Source organism: Orycteropus afer, unplaced genomic scaffold, assembly GCF_000298275.1.
Source record: "Orycteropus afer afer isolate SDZICR_OR568_19922 unplaced genomic scaffold, OryAfe1.0 scaffold00039, whole genome shotgun sequence".
In the NCBI taxonomy this organism is placed as follows: Eukaryota; Metazoa; Chordata; class Mammalia; order Tubulidentata; family Orycteropodidae; genus Orycteropus; species Orycteropus afer.
In genome coordinates, this window is record NW_006921626.1 from 5090853 (window position 1) to 5113331 (window position 22479).

Here is a 22479-nt window from a genome sequence, read left to right on the forward strand (position 1 = left end):
GACCTGCTGCTGAAACGTGCACACAAGATATAGACAGCAAAGGCAAATACTAGTACATGCACAATACTGCATTACCACGAACACCAAACATCAGGCTACGGACAAATGCATAGACAAGGGAGATTAGGTGAGGATAGGCAAACAGGAATATATCCTAGACCAAGGATAGATTTGGCTGAAGTTAATCTTATATATTCACTTGTGCTACAAAATTAGCCACATGCATTACAGAAGCAACAGAAGACAAGAGTTAGAGAAACTTCTCAGAGGCAACCAAATACCTTAAGAGAGAGAATTCCAGGCCTGAGGACTTGGGATCATAGATAGACTTAGGGGACATCATGCTCAAGTGGCACAACATAATACATAAAAATCTTGTTCTATAACCTGCTTGGGTAAATAGCGACTGTATTCTTAAAAGCTTTTGAGTGGCCATCTAAGATGCAACTATTGGTCTCCTCTCATCTGAAGCAAAGAAGAGTGAAGAAAGTCAAAGGCATCTGGAAACAATTAGTCCAAGGTTAAGGTGGACCATGAGGACCTCAGCCTTCATGACCCCGAGACGAGAAAAACTAGATGGTGCCCAGCTACCAACACTAACCACTCAGAAAGGGATTAAAACTGGAGATCCTGGATACAGTAGGAGGAAAAATGTGGAACAAAATTCAAAACCACAAAATGACCAGAATTACTGGTCAGATAAAAATTGGTGGAACCCTCGAGACTATCGCCCTGGGTTACCCTTCTGGCCTAGAAATGGATTCACTTACATGGATTAGCCCTCAGCTAAACAGTATGAAGACCTGCGTGCAGAATGCCTACCCCAGGGTGATGCACCCACCTACTCTAGGGAGATCCATCCCTTAGATCAATCAGCCATGAGATACCAGAGAGGCAGCATTCCCACAGAGGGAAACCTGGACAGACAGGAATGCATAGTTAAGAGAGGCACAGGGAAGGGTTAGTCACAAGGAGAGTTTTTCATGGTTGGGTATGGTAACAGGGCTGTGATGTCAAATGTGAATGAACTGTTGTATGTAAAACAAATTTGCTTTGTAAATTTGCACCCAAAGCACAATTAAAAAAAAAAAAAAAAGTTTTTTTAATGTGAAAAAGTCTTGAAATAAAAAAAAAGTCCCAATAACTGTTGTTATTGCAAGGCCCCCAACATATAAACAAAGCATACCCTGAACTTTCTTTACAAATCCATTGCTACCCAGAATGTTGTTGTTGTTACTTGCTATTGAGTCAGACCTGACTCATAGGGACCACTCCTTGAGTTTCCAAGGTGGTTTCACTACGGAAGTAGATCACCCAACCTTCCTTCCAAGGAGTGGCTGGTGGGTTTGAGCCGCCAACTTCTGGTTACCCAGAATACAAAGTAATAACATGCCGATTTGTGAACTAGCTCATAAAAACCTATTTAATCTAAGGGGTAGTTGAAATGATGTGCTGTATATTTGTAACAATATGATATTCTACTAGTTTTTCACTATAACCATTTATAATCATGGCATGGACACAGTAAGGCAGATTCTGTGCATTTATTTCCATAGGAGAGTATTTTGTATCTTCTTGGAAAGAGGATAGGAGCCCTGGTGGCACAGTGGTTAAGTGCTTGCCTGCAGTTCGAACTCAACAACTGCTCAGCAAGAGAGAACTGCAGCAATCCGCTTCTGTAAAGATTTACAGCCTTGGAAACAATGAGAGGTAGTTCTACTCTATCCGATAGCATCTCCATGAGTTGGGAATTGACTGGCATAAACCAACAATAACAAAAGTACTTTACAAGCATTATTGTGTTTAATTCTCAAATCAACCCTATCATGTAGTTACAATTATCTCCCACATTTTACAAACAAAGAAACAAAGCACTAAAAGGCTAAGTACTCAGGGTCATGCCACTAGTCTGAGGCAGAGCCAGTATTTTAGCTCTGGCAGTCTTATTCTATCCATAACCCAAGCTTTCATCAACTGCTATTATATATGCAGAAGTCGAACTGGGTAAACCTGGTGACCATTTGTTATCTGCCTTCACTAGTAAGTAGTTTTTGGAGATTATCCTGAAATTTTATGAGATCTTCTAAAGGACATGAAGAGAGTAACAACAGAAAAATCTAACTTCTCCCCAGGGATATTTAAAGACCAATTGTCCATTGCCCTCCAAAACTCTCATCCCCAGAGATGCTGCCCTGGGTAGCCTGGCATTGGGAGAATTAGCCCCTCCTGCTGGCAACAGTAGCTCTGTCACTAAGGAAGTTCATTTAAGGTTCTATGACCAGATATTCTGACTTAGGATTTAGGGGGAAATGTGGAACTTATTATCATCCCATTCTCTCCTGCTGAGCCCATTCCTCTACTGGGTCCATGTTTCTGAGTCATCTCTCAATTAGAATCAACCGCCCATAGCATGCTCTGTTTCTGAATTGTTTCCTTTGATTTTAGTCTCTTCATTTTTTCCTGTTTTGCTATGTTGCTTATAATATTTGTGCAGCTGCTTTGAGAGCTAAATATGCAATCAGTGTGATGCAATCATGTTCCTTCATTATCAGGAAAGGGAGAAAATGCCAACTTGAATTTGCAATTTTCAAGAGCTCTGTGATGCACAATGATAAGTTCACTTAATTGATGTGATCTTAATTGGAATCACAAGAGAAATTGGAATGTACATAGAGTTCAGTTGTTTGTGTTGTTAATAGCACTGTTTGGCTGAGATTGGACCATTATCTCCCCCTGGCTCCCCAAATGATCGAGAGTTTGTGCATTTGAAGTTTGCTGAAAATGAAATACCATATTTCAGTATGTTTTTCTAACCATTTCTGTTATGCTGTTTTTTAGGAGATTTGGATTTTATAGGTTAGGTCTGAAAATGAACTACCATTATAGGTATATATATATATATATATATATATATATATACACATACATATTTCTGTCAATGTTACAGCAAGCGAAAACACAATGGCAGTCATACATGTTCATTATTATCAACTGGCAATATTTATTTATTTACTTACTTATTCAAACTTTTATTCATTCAACAAATTTTGATTGCACCTAAGCCACCTCTTTGGCTCTGTGATAAGTATAGGAGATGGAGAAATAAACAAGACTAAACCACTATTCTCAAGAGCTCACCATAGTTGGAGATATGAACTGATAAACCATACAATGGGTCCTTTGATAGAGTTACATAAAATGTGTTGTGGGAGAAGACAGGAAAATATATCTGGAATGGTCAAAAGATTTAACATGTAAGGTTGAAATGTATGACAACATGGAGAAAAAAAGACCCTAGGAGTCAGCAATGTGACAGTTTAAAAAAAAAGAAAAACAACTTCATATATCTATTTTTCACCATTAATGTTTTCCCTTTAAATTTGTATTGGAAGTGCTTTAAAAAAGGGTGGGACTTGTCTAGTTTATTGATAATTATTCATTATTCAGATACAAATATATTTCCATTGGAAGTAAATTTTACAAAGCATTGTGTTGTCAAAATGTAATCAAAGCACAAAGAAATTAAAACATATTGGGTTTACTCAAGCAGTTAATCTATATGCACACAGGGAGAACTTTCTATTCAGAAAAGAAAAACAGAAGCCCCAGTGCAAGCTAGTTACAATGAGGTTTTAAAAAGAAAAAGGGGAAATAGAGTAGTAATTAATCATTGGCTAATCTTAACTTGACTGACTGAATCGTATCCCCCCCACTCCTTTTTTTATTGTACTGGCCACATCTTTTTATTATATTGCCTTGCTTTTCACCCAAATCAGTACCTGTCTCTTACCTAGCAATGAATTTTCCCTGCTCAGCCCTTCCATCCCTGCTAACCAACAAAGATACTTTCCTTCCCTGTGTAAGCTTTTCCTTGACTTTTTATAATAACCAACTCATACAATATTTGTCTTTCTATTATTGAATTATTTCACTCAGCATAATGTCCTCTAAGTTCACCCATCCATGTTTTGAGGTGATTGTTCATTATTCTTTCATATTGCACAGTATTGCATTGTATGCATGTATCATAGTTTGTTATCCACTAATCTGTAGGCATTTAGGTTGTCTCCATTTTTTTTGGTACTGTAAATAGTGCTGCAGTGAAATGTGCATATATCTATTTGTGTCCCAGATCTCACTTCTTTAGGATATATTCTTTTAGTGTGATTTCTGGATCAAATGGTATTTCTATTTCCAACTTTTTAAGGAAGTGCCTTACCGTTTTCCACAGTGACAGTACCATTGCAATCCCACCAGCAGTGCATGAGAGTTCCAATCTTTCCACACCCTTGCCAGCATTTGTTGTTTTCTGTCTTGTTGAACTTTTATATTATTGCTGGATATCTCGTTGTTTGGTTTGCATCTCTCTAAATGCCTCCTTTTTTGAGATCAGCTGTCAGGTTACTAGGTGGTCTCTAGAAGCCCTGGTGGCACGTGATTAAAGCACCCAGATACTAACCAAAAGGTAAGAGGTTCGAACTCACTGGCCACTCCTTAGGAGAAGGTGTGTCAATCTGCTTCTGTAAAGAATTAAAGCCTTGTAAACCCTTTGGGCGGTTCTACTCCATTGTATAGGGTTGCTATGAATCAGAATCTTCTCCAAGGAAGTGAGTGATGTCTGTGATGAGGTCATCTCTGGCCTGGCCAGCTCCCATTCTTTCACATACAGCTTCATGTAGTCCACAGGTTTTTAAATAACTGCACCTTAATTGCTCAGGGAATTCTAAAGTTTTTCAGTTATCTCTTAGGAAGCAATAGAAATTGCCTAAAGTTATTATTATTAGTAGTAGTAGCATAATATAAACTTTAAAGGGATCCATGGTTAACAGATATCTTGTCATAGTGAGGGGTTTCCAATTTTATGATCACAGTGTCTCCACCCTATCTGCTGTATATCTATTTTTAAGTGCATCCAACATTGGTCAGTGGCTTTTTAAAATTTTCCTATGTACTAAGAAGTATCCATCAATGTGGGGCCTCTGTTTCCCTTATTATTAACAATTTCACATGACATAGAAGTAAAATGTAACTGACCAGAACAGCTTAGATTTTGAAGTTCTAATGCTACTGAGATTAACCAAGACTCTTTAATTCTCTTATTTTAAATCGTATGATAAACACCTTCATTCCTAGGATCTGACAGAGATTCTTTTTTTCCATTGACTTTGATTATTTCCAAAACTAAAAGACTTCATACCCTTTTAAGAACTGGTCACCTTTAGAAAATGACTCAGTGCATCCTGCATCTTGCTCTTCTCTGAGATCCTCATATTTATAATTTAATGTTCAGAGCAGTGTGACCTGCCCAAGGAAACACAGCAACGATGATCTGGACAGGAGTTAAAATTATCTTGTCTGATGCCATATGCACTTTTCACTAAATCCCCTATATTTTTAGTGAAAGTTAGTGTAATTTCTGCCATGCAGTGTTGCTTCTATAATGAGAGTCATTTGACCACTGGATGGAGTGCCTTTACGTCATGAATATTGGGCTTAGTAAAAGATTCTTTTCATACCGGTAGCTCCTCTCATTCTCTGTTTCTTCACTTTACAAGGGTGAATCTGAAGAGAGACTGAAACTAATGGTTAAGCTTTGAACTACTAACTGAAAGGTTGGTTGTTCAAATCCACCCAGAGCCAATCTGCTTTCAAAAGGTCACAGGTTTGAGAATCCTATGGAGCACAGTTCTACTCTGCACACATGGGGTCACCACGAGTCAGAATTGACAGAATGGCCACACACAACAATAACTTCTTGGGAACTATTATTGTTGTTGTTGTTATGTGCCGTTGAGTTGGACTCGACTCATAGTGACCCCTCCTTGGGTTTCTGAGGCGTTATCACTATGGAAGTGGGTTGTATAACCTTCCTTCTGAGGAGTGGCTAGTGTGTTTGAACTGCCAGCCGTCTGGTTAGCAGTCAAGTGCCATAGTCACTACGTTAGATAGAAATACTTCCTTGTATTTTAGAATATGTTGAAATGAATGCTGTGTTTCTCCTGTCCTCTGTTGACTTTGCAGCTCTATAGAAAGCAACAGGATTTCTCCTAACACTGTTGTGGTTTGACTGGTTTGATTTCTTGCTTGATTCTCTCACACACCCAAAGACCATGGTCAGAATTGGACTTAGTGGAAACAACTCAACTGAAAAATGGGTAAACAAAATGCAGCATATCTATGAAATGAATGTTAATTGGCCATAAAAGGGAATGATAAATGAAAACACTTTACTAAGTCATAGGGGCCAGACACAAAAGACCACATGTGACATGATTCCACTGATATAAAATGAGCAAAATAGGCAGATTGGTAGAAAGTAGATTAGTGGTTCTTTAGGGCTGGAAGAGGGTGATAGCCAAAAGGTAGTTGGTTTTTTTAGAGGTGATAAAATATTCTAAAATTGACCATGATGATGGTTGCACATATCTAACATATGTGCATATATCTAACATATACTAAACACAATTGAATTGTACACTTGGGGAGAATTGCTGATATGTGAATTATAACTCATTAAAGCTATTTTGTTCCCACAAATGTTGATTTATAATAATATAGCATTCTTTCTCTCTTCTGTGCACCATACCAATATAAACTGACCTGACACTCCTGATCATTATTAAAATGCATTTATTTATTTATTTGTTTGTTTATACCATGACCATATAAATAGCTGTTTCCTTGAACTCTTCGAGCACTCAACCCATGCCTCAGCTCTACTCACTTTTTACTCAAGTTGTCTCTATACTTGCACGTGTTCCGTATTCAATCAAGAGCTCATGAAGGGCAGAAGACATTTCTTATTGTCTTTGAGTCCTAGCACCTAGTATTGCCTATAGCAAGTAGATTGCCCATAAAAGAGGAAAGAAGAGAGGAAAAAAGACAGAAAGACAAGAATGTGAGAGGCATGAGGGTAGAAAAGAAGGAAGAATAGGAGGAAAGGATGGAAGGACTAGCCTTAACTCATCATTTCATTTTATTAGGAGTCATTGAACTCCTAAACATCTGGAGAATAATAGCTGCTTTTAGGCAGGAGGCCTGCATCAGACTCATGCTGGTGATGTTCTCAAACAACATGCAATTGAGTGACGGTTTAGATAGGAATTGAACTCATGCATATTTATGGAAATACAACCATGCACACAATCAGAACATCCAAATATAAACTATTAAATATTGGTTAATAATGAATATAATATTATTCTTTCACTATTGTATATTTGTGCCTTTCATATATGAATCTTGTATATGTACTTCCCTTGGTCTCATTTGGTTATAAACTCAATTCTAGGGACCTTAGTTTCCACACCTTATATGTCTCCCAAAGCATGGATTACAGAGAATATTATCAATAAAGCCTTCTTCCCTGAATAAGTGGATGGCTGAATGGCAACATTAAATGAGTTTTCTAGGAAATATGACACTGCATGTAAAGTTTTGATAGTGATATCAAGTTTTGATAGTTAGATGGGTAATTTTTCATTCACCATTATGTAAACAACATGATTCTTCATACACTAGAACTCCATTAACTTTACATATAGGTCTATGTTACAGGCTGTTTTGTGATGTTGACTGAAAGAAAATATTTACCTACAGCGATTTTTGTATCTTCAATATCAGGAAATCAAATTATAAATTACATTTATAATTCCTGTGGTCATTAGTGGCCAGGTGCAAAGTGGATCCTTTTCTTTGGTTGTCATTGTGACTCCCAATTCCTGGGCACAGCACCATTTCTTATTCTGGCTGCCAAATAGTTATTTATATGTGTGACAGAGCCAAACAATGTTCAGCTCTTTCTATACTAAAATTCTGTTTAGTCCATGGCAAAAGGCAAATAATTATCACCATTTAGTACTTATTTAATCTTTCCTTATGTATGATGCTGGAAAGAGGGTTTTATAGCTAGAGTCCCAGCCTGCTCTGAATTTATATATTCTCTTAGGCAAGAGGAAATTGTTCTTGCTTCATGTTGGAGAATTAGAAATTTTGTTGCTCCCTACACAAGGACATTTTTAGCAAGGATAGCAAGAGTAAAGTTCATCAGGGAACATTTATCACTAAAGTTGTCCACAGGGAACTCTTTTGGGAAACATGAAGCAAATATTATTGACTGAAGTGTGTACATTTGAAGGTAAGATTTTGGAGTAGATGAGCTGTCCTACTAGTTCTCTACTGGAAAACCTGATCCGGTGGAGAGAAACTGTGATGGGCTCATGTTCAAGAATCATGAGTGATATTTCCATGGCTTCCAACAATGTAGCAAGGCTGGCTTCACTGTGCCTGAGACAAAGCCAACCTCAGGGCAATGTGAGGCTGTACTGAGTGTCCTTAGGTGGCCTTTATGTGGGAAAAGTCATGTCCCTTCAAGCCCATGCATTTCTATATTGCACAGCTCTTCAACAGATATGAATCTAGGGTTGATGGCATGTGATGGAGGCATTGAGGAGAAAAGGAAAGCCAGAAAATGTGCTGCTGTATTGAATCCTGTTAGTATGAACTAAATTTTCTCATTCATTTGTTGATTATTTATTGAGCATTTACTATGTGCCAGGCACTGTTCTAAATTCTAAGAGTACAGTGAAGCATAAAACAGCCTAGCCTCTCTTCCTCTGGGACCTGTTTTCTGGTGGAGGAGGTGTGGACATGTGGCCCAAAGGGTGGGTGACCTGGCTCCCTCTCATTGTACTCAATGGACTTGTCCAGTTTGCTGCTGCAGCTGCCCATGGATTTTCATTTTAATTGGGCATAATCTTAGCTAGAAGAATTCATAAGAGAGGACATTTTGACTTAGCACAATTAATGTCCTCATTCTGAATAATTTAATCTTATTCCTGACAACCCTGTATGATAGGCAGTCAGTCAAGTAAGACATCAAGCTTAAGAGTTAGATTTTCTGGGCTTGAATCCTGGTTTTAAAACTTATTAGCTATATATCATTAGATAAGTTATTGAGCTCCCTGCATTTTACCTTTTTCATTTGTAAAATGAGTATAATACTAATAACTACCTCATAGAATTGCTGTGAAGAATAAATGAGATTTGTATGTAATATGACTAGAATGTCATAAATCTCCCTTTCTTTTTTCATTATTGCCTTATTTACACACACATACTAACTTAGGATGTATGCAAGCTGTCTCACCTACCTGGTACCTGGGACTAGCTCTAGTCTAATTTCCTTCAGGGTAGAAGCTCTGCTTTTTACATCATTCTGTGTGTTGTAGTGATCTTTCCCATTGTTCTACACAGTAAGGGATAGGAAGTGCTTGCTGACTACTGATGAGAAAATTAATCAGATGCCAATTATATTGTTTTGTTATTTCTGAAAGACATTGTATATAAAGTCACCTTATCTTTTATCTTCTTCACTTGTGTCATGATCTCTGTATTTTCCTAGTGAGCCAGAGTTCTGATCTCACACATTTCTGACTTATTGTTTTCCTTTTCTCAAAATACCCAATCAATCTTCAATGACAAGGTCTTGCAAAATTTTTCATTATCCCATCTGTTCCATTCATCCTGTTTGTATTCTTGTCAAGTCCTTATCATTTCAGGCTTTATCCTGCCTCTGAGTCAGATTATGGATGAAATATAACAAACATATATTAATAGGGAGTCCCTACTGCCTGTATATCCCAGGGAATAGGAATAAAGCAGATGGGAATAGGATATCTGAGAATTATCCTGCAACACCTCCCTCCTTTTCTCCATAAACTAGAAAAACAGACTCAGCATCTGGGTCATTATTTTATGGGGGTGGATATCTTCCATATACTGCCATGTTCAGGTATCACCTTCTCATTTGTGAATGGAATTTCTGTGTAGAACAAAAAGAAATTAAAAATAAAACACATATATAATCTTGTTACATGTTCATACATGATCCAAAAAAGACCCATAGAACTACTAGAGATGAAAACTACAATGTCTGAGAAGAAAGACACACTGGATGGGAATAATGGCAGATTAAAACCAAAAAATCAAAGTCACTGCCGTCGAGTCAATTGTGCCTCATAGCGATCACTTCTTAGCTTTCCGAGGCAGTATCACTACGGAAGTAGGTTGCCCAACTCTCCTTCCGTGGAGTGGCTGGTGGGTTTGATCTGCCAGCCTTCTGATTAGCAGTCATATGCCTTAGGCACTACACCACCAGAACTCCCAGTGGTAGGCTAGACCTAGTAAAAGAATGTGAACTTGAAGATATAGCATTAATAACTACCCAAAAGGAAACACAAAGACAGAAAGAAGACTGAAAACACTGAACGAATATTCATTAAACTTAGGATAATTTTAAGTAGTCAAAGAAATATATGTGTAGTTGTAGTCTTTGAAGATGAGCGGAGATACTTGAAGAACAATAGGCAAAATAATTCCACATTTAGTGAAAATGGTAAACCAACAAATACAAAAAAGCTCAACAAACCCAAAGCATAAGAAATATAAAGAAAACTACACCAAGGAAAAGTCATAATTAAATTGCTTAAAACCACTAATAATGTGAAAAACTCAAAAGCAGCCAGAGAGGGGAAACACATTATGAACTGTGGAACCAAGATGAAAAAGACAGCAGATTTTTTTTGTTAAAAGCAATACAAGCATGAAGACAGCAGACAGCAGATCAACATTTTAAAATTTTAAGAGGGGGATAAAAAAACCTATCCAACTAGAGAGTGTTACCTGGAAAAATATATCTCAAAAATGAAGGTGAACTACACATTTCTAGGCATAGAGAAACTGAAATGATCTATTACCAACACAGCATCACAACAAATGTTAAAAAAAGAAAAAAAAAATTCCATGAAGCAGAAGAAAAATTATACCAGATGGAATATTAGAGCTAAACAAAGGCATTAAACACTGAACGTAGTAATTATATGGGTAAGTAGAAAGATCTTTTTCCATTATTTAAATATCTTCAAAAGATAAACAACTATTTAAAGCAAAACTGAAACAATGTATTGTGGGGTTCAAAACATATGTAAAAAATGGGTTTTATGACACTAATAGTTCAAAAAGTGGAAGTAGAGTAATAGAAGTATACTCTTTTAGGTTTATACTTTGTGTGAAGTGATAAGACAGTGAAACCTGTGAGAGCTGGAATGCCACATGATTGTGTTTATTTTTCCAAATCTTACAAGTTTTCTGCCTTTGATAGATTGGAGCTTACTACTTTTCTTTCATTTTCCTTTATTGGAAAATATTTGAATTTTTCTTCTCTGACAAGTTTCCACAAGTTCCAGCTTTCACAGGGTTTACTTTACTATCACTTGAATGTAGATCATGATAAGTTTAATTATATATACTTTAAAACCTATACCTGCCACTTGTCTGTCAATTTATTGCACTATGTTGGGCTGCATGTTGCTGCGAGGCTGGAAGCTATGCCACCAGTATTTCAAATACCAGCAGGGTCACCCATGGTGGACAGGTATCAGTGGAGCTTCCAGACTGAGAGAGACTGGGAGGAAGGATGAGGCCATCCACATCTGAAAAAATTGGCCACTGAAGACCTTATGAATAGCAGTGAAGTAAAATTTTGCTAAAGATAATTAAAAAATGGTTGCAGCAGTATATTGACGTGGATCTTGCAGAAATTCAAGCTGGATTCAGATGAGGACATGGCATCAGGGATATTATTGCTGATTTCAGATGGATCTTGGCTGAAAGCAAAAATATCAGAAAGATGTTTACCTGTGTTTTATTGACTAAGAAAAGGCATTCGACTATAGATCATAACAAATTATGGATAATGTTGCAAAAAATGGGAATTCCAGAACATTTAATTGTGCTGTGTTCGAACATAACAAGGGGATACTGCATGGTATCCTTCTATCATACTTATTCAATCTGTATGCTGAGCAAATAATCCAAGAAACTGGACTATATGAAGAAATACATGGCATCAGGATTGGAGGGCGACTCATTAACATTATCTTTGATAGGCAGACAATGCAATCTTGCTTGCTGAAAGTGAAGATAACTTGAAGTACTTACTGAGGAAGATCAAAGCCTTCTGTATGGATTATACCTCAACATTGGAAAAAAAAAAAACTTCATCTTTTCAATTGCCTTATATGCATGTGAAAGCTAGACAATGAATAAAGAAGACCGAAGAAGAATTGATGTCTTTGAATTATGGCTTTGGTTAAGAATATTGAAAATACCACAGACTGCTAGAAGAATGAACAAATCTGTCCTGGAATAAGTGTAGCCAGAATGCTCCTGGGAAATGAGAATGACCAGATTTTGTCTCTACTTTGGTCATGGGATCAGAAGGGACCATTTCCTGGAGAAGGATATCACGCTTGGTAAAGTAGAGAATCAGCGAAAAAGGAGAAGACCCTCAACAACAGTGGCTGCAACAATGGGCTCAAGCTTAGCAATGATTTTAAGGATGGGGCAGGAAAACATAGGGTTTTGTTTTGTCTCAGTGGCACCTAAACACTACAGCAACAAACTGTATACAACCAGATGTAATACCTGGGAAGACAACACCATCACTTATGTGATATTCCAACTGAGAATATATAACTTGAATCTATTCAGTAAGGAAACATCAGGCAAACTTCAAATGAGGGATGGTCTATCTAAAAAGAAAACAGGGGAGGGGGAACTACAACTTTCAAAAATATCCAGGTGAAATAGACAAAGGAAGGCTAAAGAAATGTTCTAGACTTAAGGCAACTAAGTAGAAAAGACATTATTGACAAAACTGGAATGTAGTTTTGGGGTACATTAGATAAAAGTATTTACCAATATTAAAATTAAAGAAGTTGACTATATAGGAGAATTTCCTTATTCTTAGAAAATAAACTCTTAAATATTTATGGGGAAAGAATTAATATGAATATGACTAACTTTGCAGGAGCTCTGGTAGCATAGTTGCTAAAGCACTTGACTGCTCACCAGAAGGCTGGCGGTTCAAACCCACCAGCCACTCCTCGGAAGGAAGGTTGGGCAATCCTACTTCCGTAGTGATACTGCCTCGGAAACCCAAGAAGGGGTCGCTATGAGTCGGGGCCGACTCGACGGCACATAACAACAACAACAACAACAACATGACTAACTTTAAAATGATTGAGGAAAAATACATATGAAGAGGATGGGAGAGAGAGGGAGAAAGAAAGGATTATGATAAAGCAAATGGCTAACATGTTAACACTAGAAGAATCTGGGTAAAGGGTATGTGTGTATTGTTTATACTATTTATTCTTAAAACTTCCCATAAATTTGAAAGTATTTTGAAAAAAAAAAGTGTTTTTCGAATCTTGTCTCCTCAAATTAAATGTTAAAATGAATTTAAAAATATAAAATTCAATTAGTTGAAAAGAAAAAAAACAACATAAATATTTGATGAAATGAAAATGCATTTTCATTGCAGCATATTTTATAAAGTTGGTGTGGTTTTAGCAGACTGTGGGCTAAGAATGATTCCACAAAATGGCACAAGATTGGAGACAAAGACAAGTATCAGAGAAGGGCTAGAACATCCTGTTATCTTCAGTAATGCACAAGCCCACATCTAAGTTCTTGAATCCTTTTTTTCTTGTTGTTAGTTGCTATGTTAACAACATGGCTGCACCATCCCCATGAATGCTTGCAGATCAGGCCATTGTGATCCACAGGGTTTTCACTGATTTATTTTCAGAAGTAGATCATCAGAGCTTTCTTCCTAGTTCATCTTAGTCTGAAAGCTCTCCTGAAACCTGTTCAGCATCGCAGCAACTTGCAAGCCTCCACTGACAGGTGTGTGGTGGCGGTGCATGAGATACATTGGCCAGGAATCAAACCCCAGTCTCCACATGGAAGGCGAGAATTCTACCACTGAACCACCAATGCCCCACTTGAATTTTTTACTGTAGCATTCTACACAAGTCATGTCTTGGCGTGTCCAGTTAAGCTCCTGATCTATTATTAATGTCTATCTATAGAGATAGTTTGTTGTTGTTTTTGTAAAATGCCATTGAGCTAATTAGGATTCATAGAGACCCCATGTGACACACTAGAACTGGCCCCATAGAGTTTTCCAGGCTGGGATCTTTATAAAAGCAGATTGCCAGATCTTTTGTCTTCCAAATCAGCTGAGCAGTTTCAAATCACCAACAGTTTGGTTAACAGGTGACTATTTAATCATAACTCCACCAGAGCTCTTTAGGGGTGGTTTAGTCCTTGACATATCTTATGAATAGGCAGGGCTGCTTCAGGCACTGAACACCTTATTCCTAATATCTTTTTTCTTTTCTCAATAAGCTTCTCTTAGAGGGAAGCAGTAGGAAGAAATACAAATGATAAGAGCTTCTCTTGAATGCCAGGTGGCCTGAGTGCTGACAACACACATTTCAGATGTCCTCACCCATGGCCTTCTGGGCCCTTTCTTGCTTTGTCAAAGAATGCTTCTTATAATGTTATGTGTCAGCCTAGTGGGGCTATGATTCTCAGTGGTTTGGCAGACACTGCTTAATCACCTTCCATTTGGTGATGTGATGCGAGCAGACAGTCAATTGAAAGGAGATTTCCTTGGATAGGTATGGCCTGCCTCTAGTATGTTGTTGTTGTTAGGTGCTATGAAGTCAGTTCTGACTCATTGCTACTCTATGTACAATAAAACAGAACACTGCCCATTCCTGTGCCGTCCTCGCAACCTTTGCTATGTTTGAGCCCATTATTACAGCCACTGTGTCAATCCATCCTGTTGAGTGTCTTTCAGATTTTCACTGATCCTGCACTTTATCAAGCATAATGTCCTCCAGGGACTCATCCCTCTTGATGACATATCCAAAGGAGGGGAGATATAGTCTCACCATCCTCACTTCTTAGGCACATTCTGGCTATACTTCTATACTTCCTGCAATATAGATTTGTTTGTTCTTCTGGTAGTCTATGATATATTTAATATTTTTCATCAGCATTGTAATTCAAAGGCATCAATTCTTCTTCAGTCTTCCTTATTCATTGTCCATCTTCTGCATACATATGAAATGATTGAAGATATTATGATTTTGGTCAGGTGCACTTTAGTTCTCAAAGTAACATCTTTGTTTTTGAACACTTTAAAGGGGTCTTTTGTAGCAGATTCACCCAATGCAATATGTAGTCAGATTTCTTGACTGCTGTTTCCTAGGGCATTGATTGTGGATCTAAATGAAATTAAATCCCTGAGAACTTCAACATTTTCTCCATTTATCATGATGCTGTTTATTGGTCCAGTTGTGAGAATTTTTGCTTTCTTTGTGTTGAGGTGTAATCCATACTGAAGGCTGTAGTCTTTGATCTTCATCAGTAAGTGCCTTAAGTCCTCTTCACTTTTAGCAAGGACGGTTGTGTCATCTCCATATCACAAGTTGTTAATGAGTCTTCCTCCAATGCTGGTGCTTCACTCTTCTTCATATAGTACCATTTTTTGGATTGTTTGCTCAGCATACATATTGAATAAGTAAGGTAAAAGATTCCACCTTTCCTGATTTTAAACCATGCAATATCACCCTGTTCTGTTCTTGGTCTTTTTGTAGGTTCTGCATGAGCACAATTAAGTGTTCTGGAATTCCCTTTCTTTGTAATGTTATCCATAATTTGTTATGCTCTACAGAGTTCGAATGCCTTTGTATAGTCAATAAAACGTAGGTAATCATATTTCTGCTATTCTCTGCTTTCAGCCAAGATTCATCTGATGTCAACAATGATATTCCTAGTTCCATGTCCTCTTCTGAATCTAGCTTGAATTTCTGGTAGTTCAGGCTGTACTGCTGCAACCATTTTTGAATTATCTTTAGCAAAATTTTGCTTGCATGTAATCTTAATGATATTATGCAATCATCTCCACGTTCTCTTGTATCACCTTTCTTTGAAATGGTACAACATGGATATCTTCCAGTCTTTTGGACAGGTAGCCATCTTCTAGATTTCTTGGGATAGATGAGTAAGCACTTTAAGCATTGAATTCATTTGTTGACATATCTCAGTTGGTATTCCATCAATTCCTGGAGTCTTGTTTTTTTGCCAATGCCTTTAGAGCTGCTTGAACTTCTTTCTTCAATACCCTCAGTTCTTGATCATATGCTACCTCCTGAAATGGTTGAATGACAATCAATTCTTTTTGGTACAGTAACTCTGTGTACAGAGTTCTTTCGCAAGCTGAATGAATTGAAGGAAAAATTCAAGATTTGAGTTGCAATATTGAAGGATTTGATGGGTAAAATATTGAATAACACAAAAAACATCAAGAGAATATGGAAGAAATTGTCCTCCAGTATCTATTCTCATAATACATACTCTGGCAAAGTTTACTTTTTTTTTCAGGCCTACACTCTTCTCATCCCCTGACCTCTGGTCCTTGGGACATAACCCTGAAGAAATCTCTGGCCTAGTCCCCTGACTTGCAGATATTGGTTTCACCAACCCTTACAACTCCGTGAGCCAGCAGAGGCCACCAGCCTGCTGACTGAACTGCAGATTTTGAGTTCATTTGCCACTGTAATCATGTGAATCAGCAAAGGTCTTCAACCTGTTGCTTTACCCATGGTCTTAGGACTTCCTAGCCCCTACAATTGCATGAGCCATTCCCTCACAACTGCATAAGCTACTTCCTTGAAGTAAATTTCTCTTTCTACTGCTATCTCAATACACTTCACTGCTTTGTCTCTTCTAGAAAACCCAGACTAATCTTCCTTGAATAACTGGTGATGGCAATAATAATTATGGTTAAGAGTATGGGCTTTGGAGCCAAACTCTTAGTTTTAACCTTGTTCTGGCACTCACTAGTTCTAACACTATATGAAAGTTATTTAACTGTGCCTTAGTTGTCTCACCTGTAAAATAATATAAATATTAAATTGTGAAAATTAAAGGAGTTTATAGTATAACGTACTTATGCCAATAAAGTAGTAAATATTGAATGCATTTAGTTATTATTTTAAGTGTCCTAGAACTCCTGGGTGGTGCAAACAGTTAAGTGCTCAACAACTGGCAGAAAGATTTACTGGTCAAATCTATTCAGAAGCATTTTGAGAGACAGGTCTGGCAATTACCTTCCGAAAAGTCAGTCTTGAAAATGCTATGGAGCAATTCTACTATGCGCACATGGAGTCACCATGAGTTGTAGTTGACTCAATGACAATTAACAAGTTAAACTCTCATAATCATGAGATTTTAGTATCCTTTCACACTGCTTCATTCTATAATGAATAATAAAACAACAACCAGTTGCTGTTCAGATTCCAACTCATGATGACCTTGTACGTGTCAGAGTAGAACTGTGTTCCGTAGGTTGGTTGGTTGATTGATTGCTTCTTTGATTGATTGAGTGAGTGGTTTTGCTGCAACTTTTGACAGCAAATAAGTTTTCCATTGAACAATTTATATACATTTTGTTTCATGGCAGCAGTTGCATTTCCCTCAATGGGACAGTACTCTTCCCACTTCCTCCTTGGGTTCACCATATCTGTTTATTCTTCTGACCTGCTTCTTCCTCCCTTCTGAATTTTGTTTTAAGGCAAATTCTCCCCTTTTGCTCTCACATGGTTCTGAGGAGTACATTCCTCACAGGTCTTAGTGTTCACTTTATAGGTCTGTGTGTTGTTTGGCTAAAAGGTGATCCTTAGGGGTTGGTTCAATTCTAAGCTTCAAGAGTGTTGTGGTAGTTAAGTTTGTGTGTCAACTTGGCTGGGCCTGGTTGAGTGGCTGGGCAGCTGGATGTACTAGCATTCCTCAGGATGAGACTGGTAATCAACTCTATGGTGGAATCTATTGGAGCAGCTGAGTAGCTGCTTTGGGTATGTGGTCTGCTTCCCATATATAAGAAGCAGCTTTGGGAATGGTCCCTAGCTTATGGCATGCTTGGACCCTGCATGTAGCCATGTCATTGTTCAGTGGTCTGCCATGCTCTGCCAACCTTAGGACTTACAATGAACTTAAATTAATGCCCTGCCATATGGTTTGGTAACTTCAGGACTGTGCCTTTTTACTTGTCAACCTTGGACTTGTCAGCCTCAGCAGCCAGCAGCTGAGTGAAGAAAAGCCTCCAGCTTCAGTGGGCTGGGAGCAGGAGGCAGAGCTGAAGCCCAAGGTTGAGGGACTTTCATCCAGCCTGTAGAGCTTGGCACTTTGAACTTGGACTTAAAGCCTCCAAACTATAAGAGAATAAACTCCTGTTTGTTAAAGCCATCCCATTTGTGGTATATTCTTGTCAGAGCAGCACTAGGTAACAAAAACAGTTGTCTAAAGGCCACAGTCTCAGGAGTTCTACCAATGTCTATCAGAACAGTGAGTCTGTTATTATTGTTGTTGTTATTAGTATTAGTATATTGAATTTTGCTCTGCGTTTTACTCCCATTCTGTCCAGGACCTCCTGTGGTCCCAATCAGAGTGGTTGGTAGTGGTAGACACGCACCATCTAATTCTCCTAGTCTCCATTAATTCTTCTTGTCTTACAAAGTCTATTAGTCCTTTGGACTAAGTGTTTCCTTGCATCTTTGATTTTCTTCAGTCTTCTTTACTCCAGATGGGGAGGTACAGTACTTGCATCTTAGACAGCTGCCTGCTAGGTTTTTAGACCTCATTTGCTACTCACTAAAGTAAGATGTTGAACATTGTTTTTGTGAACTATGTTATTCCATTTGCCCTAGATGAGCCCCAATGATATTTCTACATACATATTTGTTTGTGCTACAATATATCCATACATGTAGTAGAGCATACAGGGAACAAAATTATGAAAACTTCTTAGCCATAACCAAACACCTTGATGAAATGAGTTACTGGGCTTGGGGACTTCAACTTACAGATTTTCAATGACTGATTTTTCAGAAGTAGATTATCAGTCTTTCTTCCTCTGGAAGGACCTAAAATCTCAAACCTTTTGGCTAGCAACCAAGTGCACTGTTAGCACCAATATGGGACCTAGTCTATAAGGAACATGTTTACTATTCACTTTTATCTGATATGATTTTATCTAATGTTTTACTATTAATAAGTAATTTTGGTTTCTTTGTTCAGCCCTTAAACTGACTAGGCCATATGTCTGGAAAACAGTCATTGACCAGACATCACATACTCACACATGCACATGCACCCAAACAAAAAAAACCTCCTTTTCCACAAAGTTCGGGCTTTTCATCTAAGTGTGTTTTTTTTGTAGCCAGCAGGGCTATAGGCAGAGTGAACAATTAATTTAGAAGATTCAAAACACCTTTCTGACCTCAAGCATCCATTTAATGACCTGAAATCTCTGTTATGTTAAATGCTTCCTCCAGAAGATTGAAATTTGATTGAGTTGAGTAAGGCAGGAACATGTTAGGAGAGATTAGTGGTCTCTGCAATCACTGCATGGAATCCAATCCTGGCTCTGCCCTACTTTGCATAGGTTCCTTAACTTCTATGTGCCTTAGTTTCATCACAGGAGAAAAAAAAAGGATCTATGTCATGTTGTTGTTGTTAGGTGCTGTAGAGTCATTTCCGACTCGTAGCGACCCCATGCACAGCAGAACAAAACACTGCCCAATCCTGTGCGAGCTCCATGATCCCTGCTATACGTGAGCCCATCATCACAGCCACCATGTCAATCCAACTTGTTGAAGGCCTCTCCCTCTTTCATAGACTCTCAACCCTACCAAGCATGACATCCTTCTCCAGGGAATGGTTCCTTCTGACAACATGACCAAAATAGGTGAGACGAAGTCTGGCCATTCTTGCTTCCAAGGAGCATTTCAGGTGCACTTCCTCCAGGACAGATCTGTTAGTTCTTTTAGCAGTCCATAGTACTTTCAGTATTCTTTGCTATAATATGTCATGATCCACACAATCAAATGCTTTTGCATAGGCAATAAAACACAAGTAAACATCTTTCTGGTATTCCTTGCCTTGAGCCAAGATCCATCTGACAACAGCTATGATATATCTCTTGTTCCACGTCCTCTTCTGAATTCAGCTTGCACCTCTGGAAGCTCTCTGTCAATATAATGCTGCAAACATTTATGAATTATCTTCAGTAAGATCTTACTTGCATGAGATATTAATGATATTGAGATATTAATGTGAGATATTAATGATATTAATAATATTGTTCTATAATTTCCACAATCTGTGGGATCACCTTTCTTTGGAATGGATACAAATATGGGTCTCTTCCAAACAGTTGGCCAAGTAGCTGTCTTCCAAATCTCTTGGCATAACCAAGTGAGTGCCTCCAATGCAACATCTGTTTGTTGAAATATCTCAATCGTTATTCCATCAATTCCCGGACCCTTGTTCTTGGCCAATTCTTTCATTGCAGCTTTGACTTCCTCCTTCAGTACCATTGTTTCTAGATCATATGCCACTTCCTGAAATGGATGAAGATCGACCAGTTCTTTTTGGTACAGTGACTCTGTGTATTCCTGCCATCTTCTCTTGCTGTTTCCTGTATCATTCAATATTTTGCCCGTAGAATCTCTTAATATTGCAACTCAAGGCTTAAATTTTTTCTTCAATTCTTTCAGCTTGAGAAATGCCGAGCGTGTTCTTCCCTTTTGGTTTTCAGACTCTAGGTCTTTGCACATTTCATTATAGTAATTGGTTTTGTCTACTCGAGCTGCTCTTTGAAATCTTCTGTTCAGCTCTTTCGTCTTGTCATTTCTTCCATTTGCTTTAGCTACTCTCCACTCAAGGGCAAGTTTCAGAGTCTCTTCTGTCATCCATTTGGGTCTTCTCTTCTTTTCTTGTCTTTTTAGTGATCTCTTGCTTTCTTTGTGGATAATGTTCTTGATATCCTCCCACAATTCTTCTGGTTTTCGGTCATTGGTGTTCAATGCATCAAATCTATTCTTTAGAGGATCTCTAAATTCAGGAGGGATATATTCAAGATCATGTTTTGGCTCTCTTGGACCTGTTTTAATTGTCTTTAACTTCAAGTTGAACTTGCATATGAGCAGTTGATGGTCTGTTCCACAATCAGCTCCTGGCCTGGTTTTGCCTGAAGATAATGAGCTTTTCCACAGCCTCTTGCCACAGATATAGTCAGTCTGATTCCTGTGTGTTCCATCTGGTGAAGTCCACGTGTAGAGCCACCATTTGTGTTGTTGATAAAAGGTGTTTGCAATGAACAAGTCGTTGGTCTTGCAAAATTCTACCATGTGAGTTCCAGCATTTTTTCTGTCACCAAGGCCAAATTTTCCAGCTACCAGTGATTCTTCTTTATTTCCAACTTTTACATTCCAGTCACCAGTGATAATTAACACATCCTGATTGCATGTTCTATCAATTTCAGAATGCAGAAGTTGATAAAATTCTTCAATTTCCTCATCTTTGGCTTTGGTGATTGGGGCATAAATTTGAATAATAGTCGTATTAATGGTCTTCCTTGTAGACATATGGATATTATCCTATTTCTGACAGCATTGTACTTTAGGACAGATCTGGAAACATCCTTTGTGATGATGAATGCCATGCCATTCCTCTTGAAACTGTCATTCCCAGCATAGTAGATCATATGGTTGTCTGATTCAAAAAATCAAAAAAAAAAAGGTTATGTCATAGACTTACAGAGTTAACATATGTGAGGCACTTAGAGAAAGTATATCATTAGTGGTATGAAAGTGTCATGTGTCATTTACTATTATCATTATTACCTTTCTGCACCTTTAATGGAGTCCCTGAGTGGTGTGAACACTTAACTCACTTGCTGCTAAATGAAAGGCTGGAAGCTTGAGTTCACCCAGAGGTGAAAAAAAAAAAAAAAAATCAGCCATTAAAAACCCTATGGAGCACAGTAATACTGTGACACACATAGGCTTGTCATGAGTCAGATTCTACTTGACAGTAACTGCTACTGGTACATTCAACAAATATTAATTAAGCAACTGCTTTATGCCAAACGCTATGTTAGGCACTGGGGATATGTTGATGAATAAAACAATTAGTTTATAGTTTAGTGATGGAGATCAATGATAAACAGACACAAGAAGTAACCAATTGTCATATATACTATAGAGGAAAAGAAAGGTGTATTGGAGAGAGCACCAAGATAGGGGTGAATGTGTGCATGGGGTAAAGGGGTTGGGATTGGCCATCAGGAAAGTTTTCTCTAACAAGAGACAATTGACCTGATGCCTGGATTAGGAAAAGAAGACAATTACTGGAGTAGGAGGAAGAGCCCTCCAGACCCAGGCGACTGCCTGCGTGACATTCCCAGGGTAGGCAAAGGCTGTCCTGTGGGGCCTTGGCTTGCTGCCAGAGTGTATGAGTGACTATAGTGAGGACAAGGTAGCATCATGTAAGGCCTAGCAGCATGATAAGGAGTTCAGATTTGATTTTATGAGTCCTATGACATTATGAGGGACCTCTGGTAGCATAGTGGCTAAGACACTTGCCTGCTAACCAGAAGGATGGTGGTTCAAACCCACCAGCCACTCCTCGGAAGGAAGGTTGGGCAATCCTACTTCCGTAGTGATACTGCCTCGGAAACCCAAGGAGGGGTCGCTATGAGTCGGGGCCGACTCGACG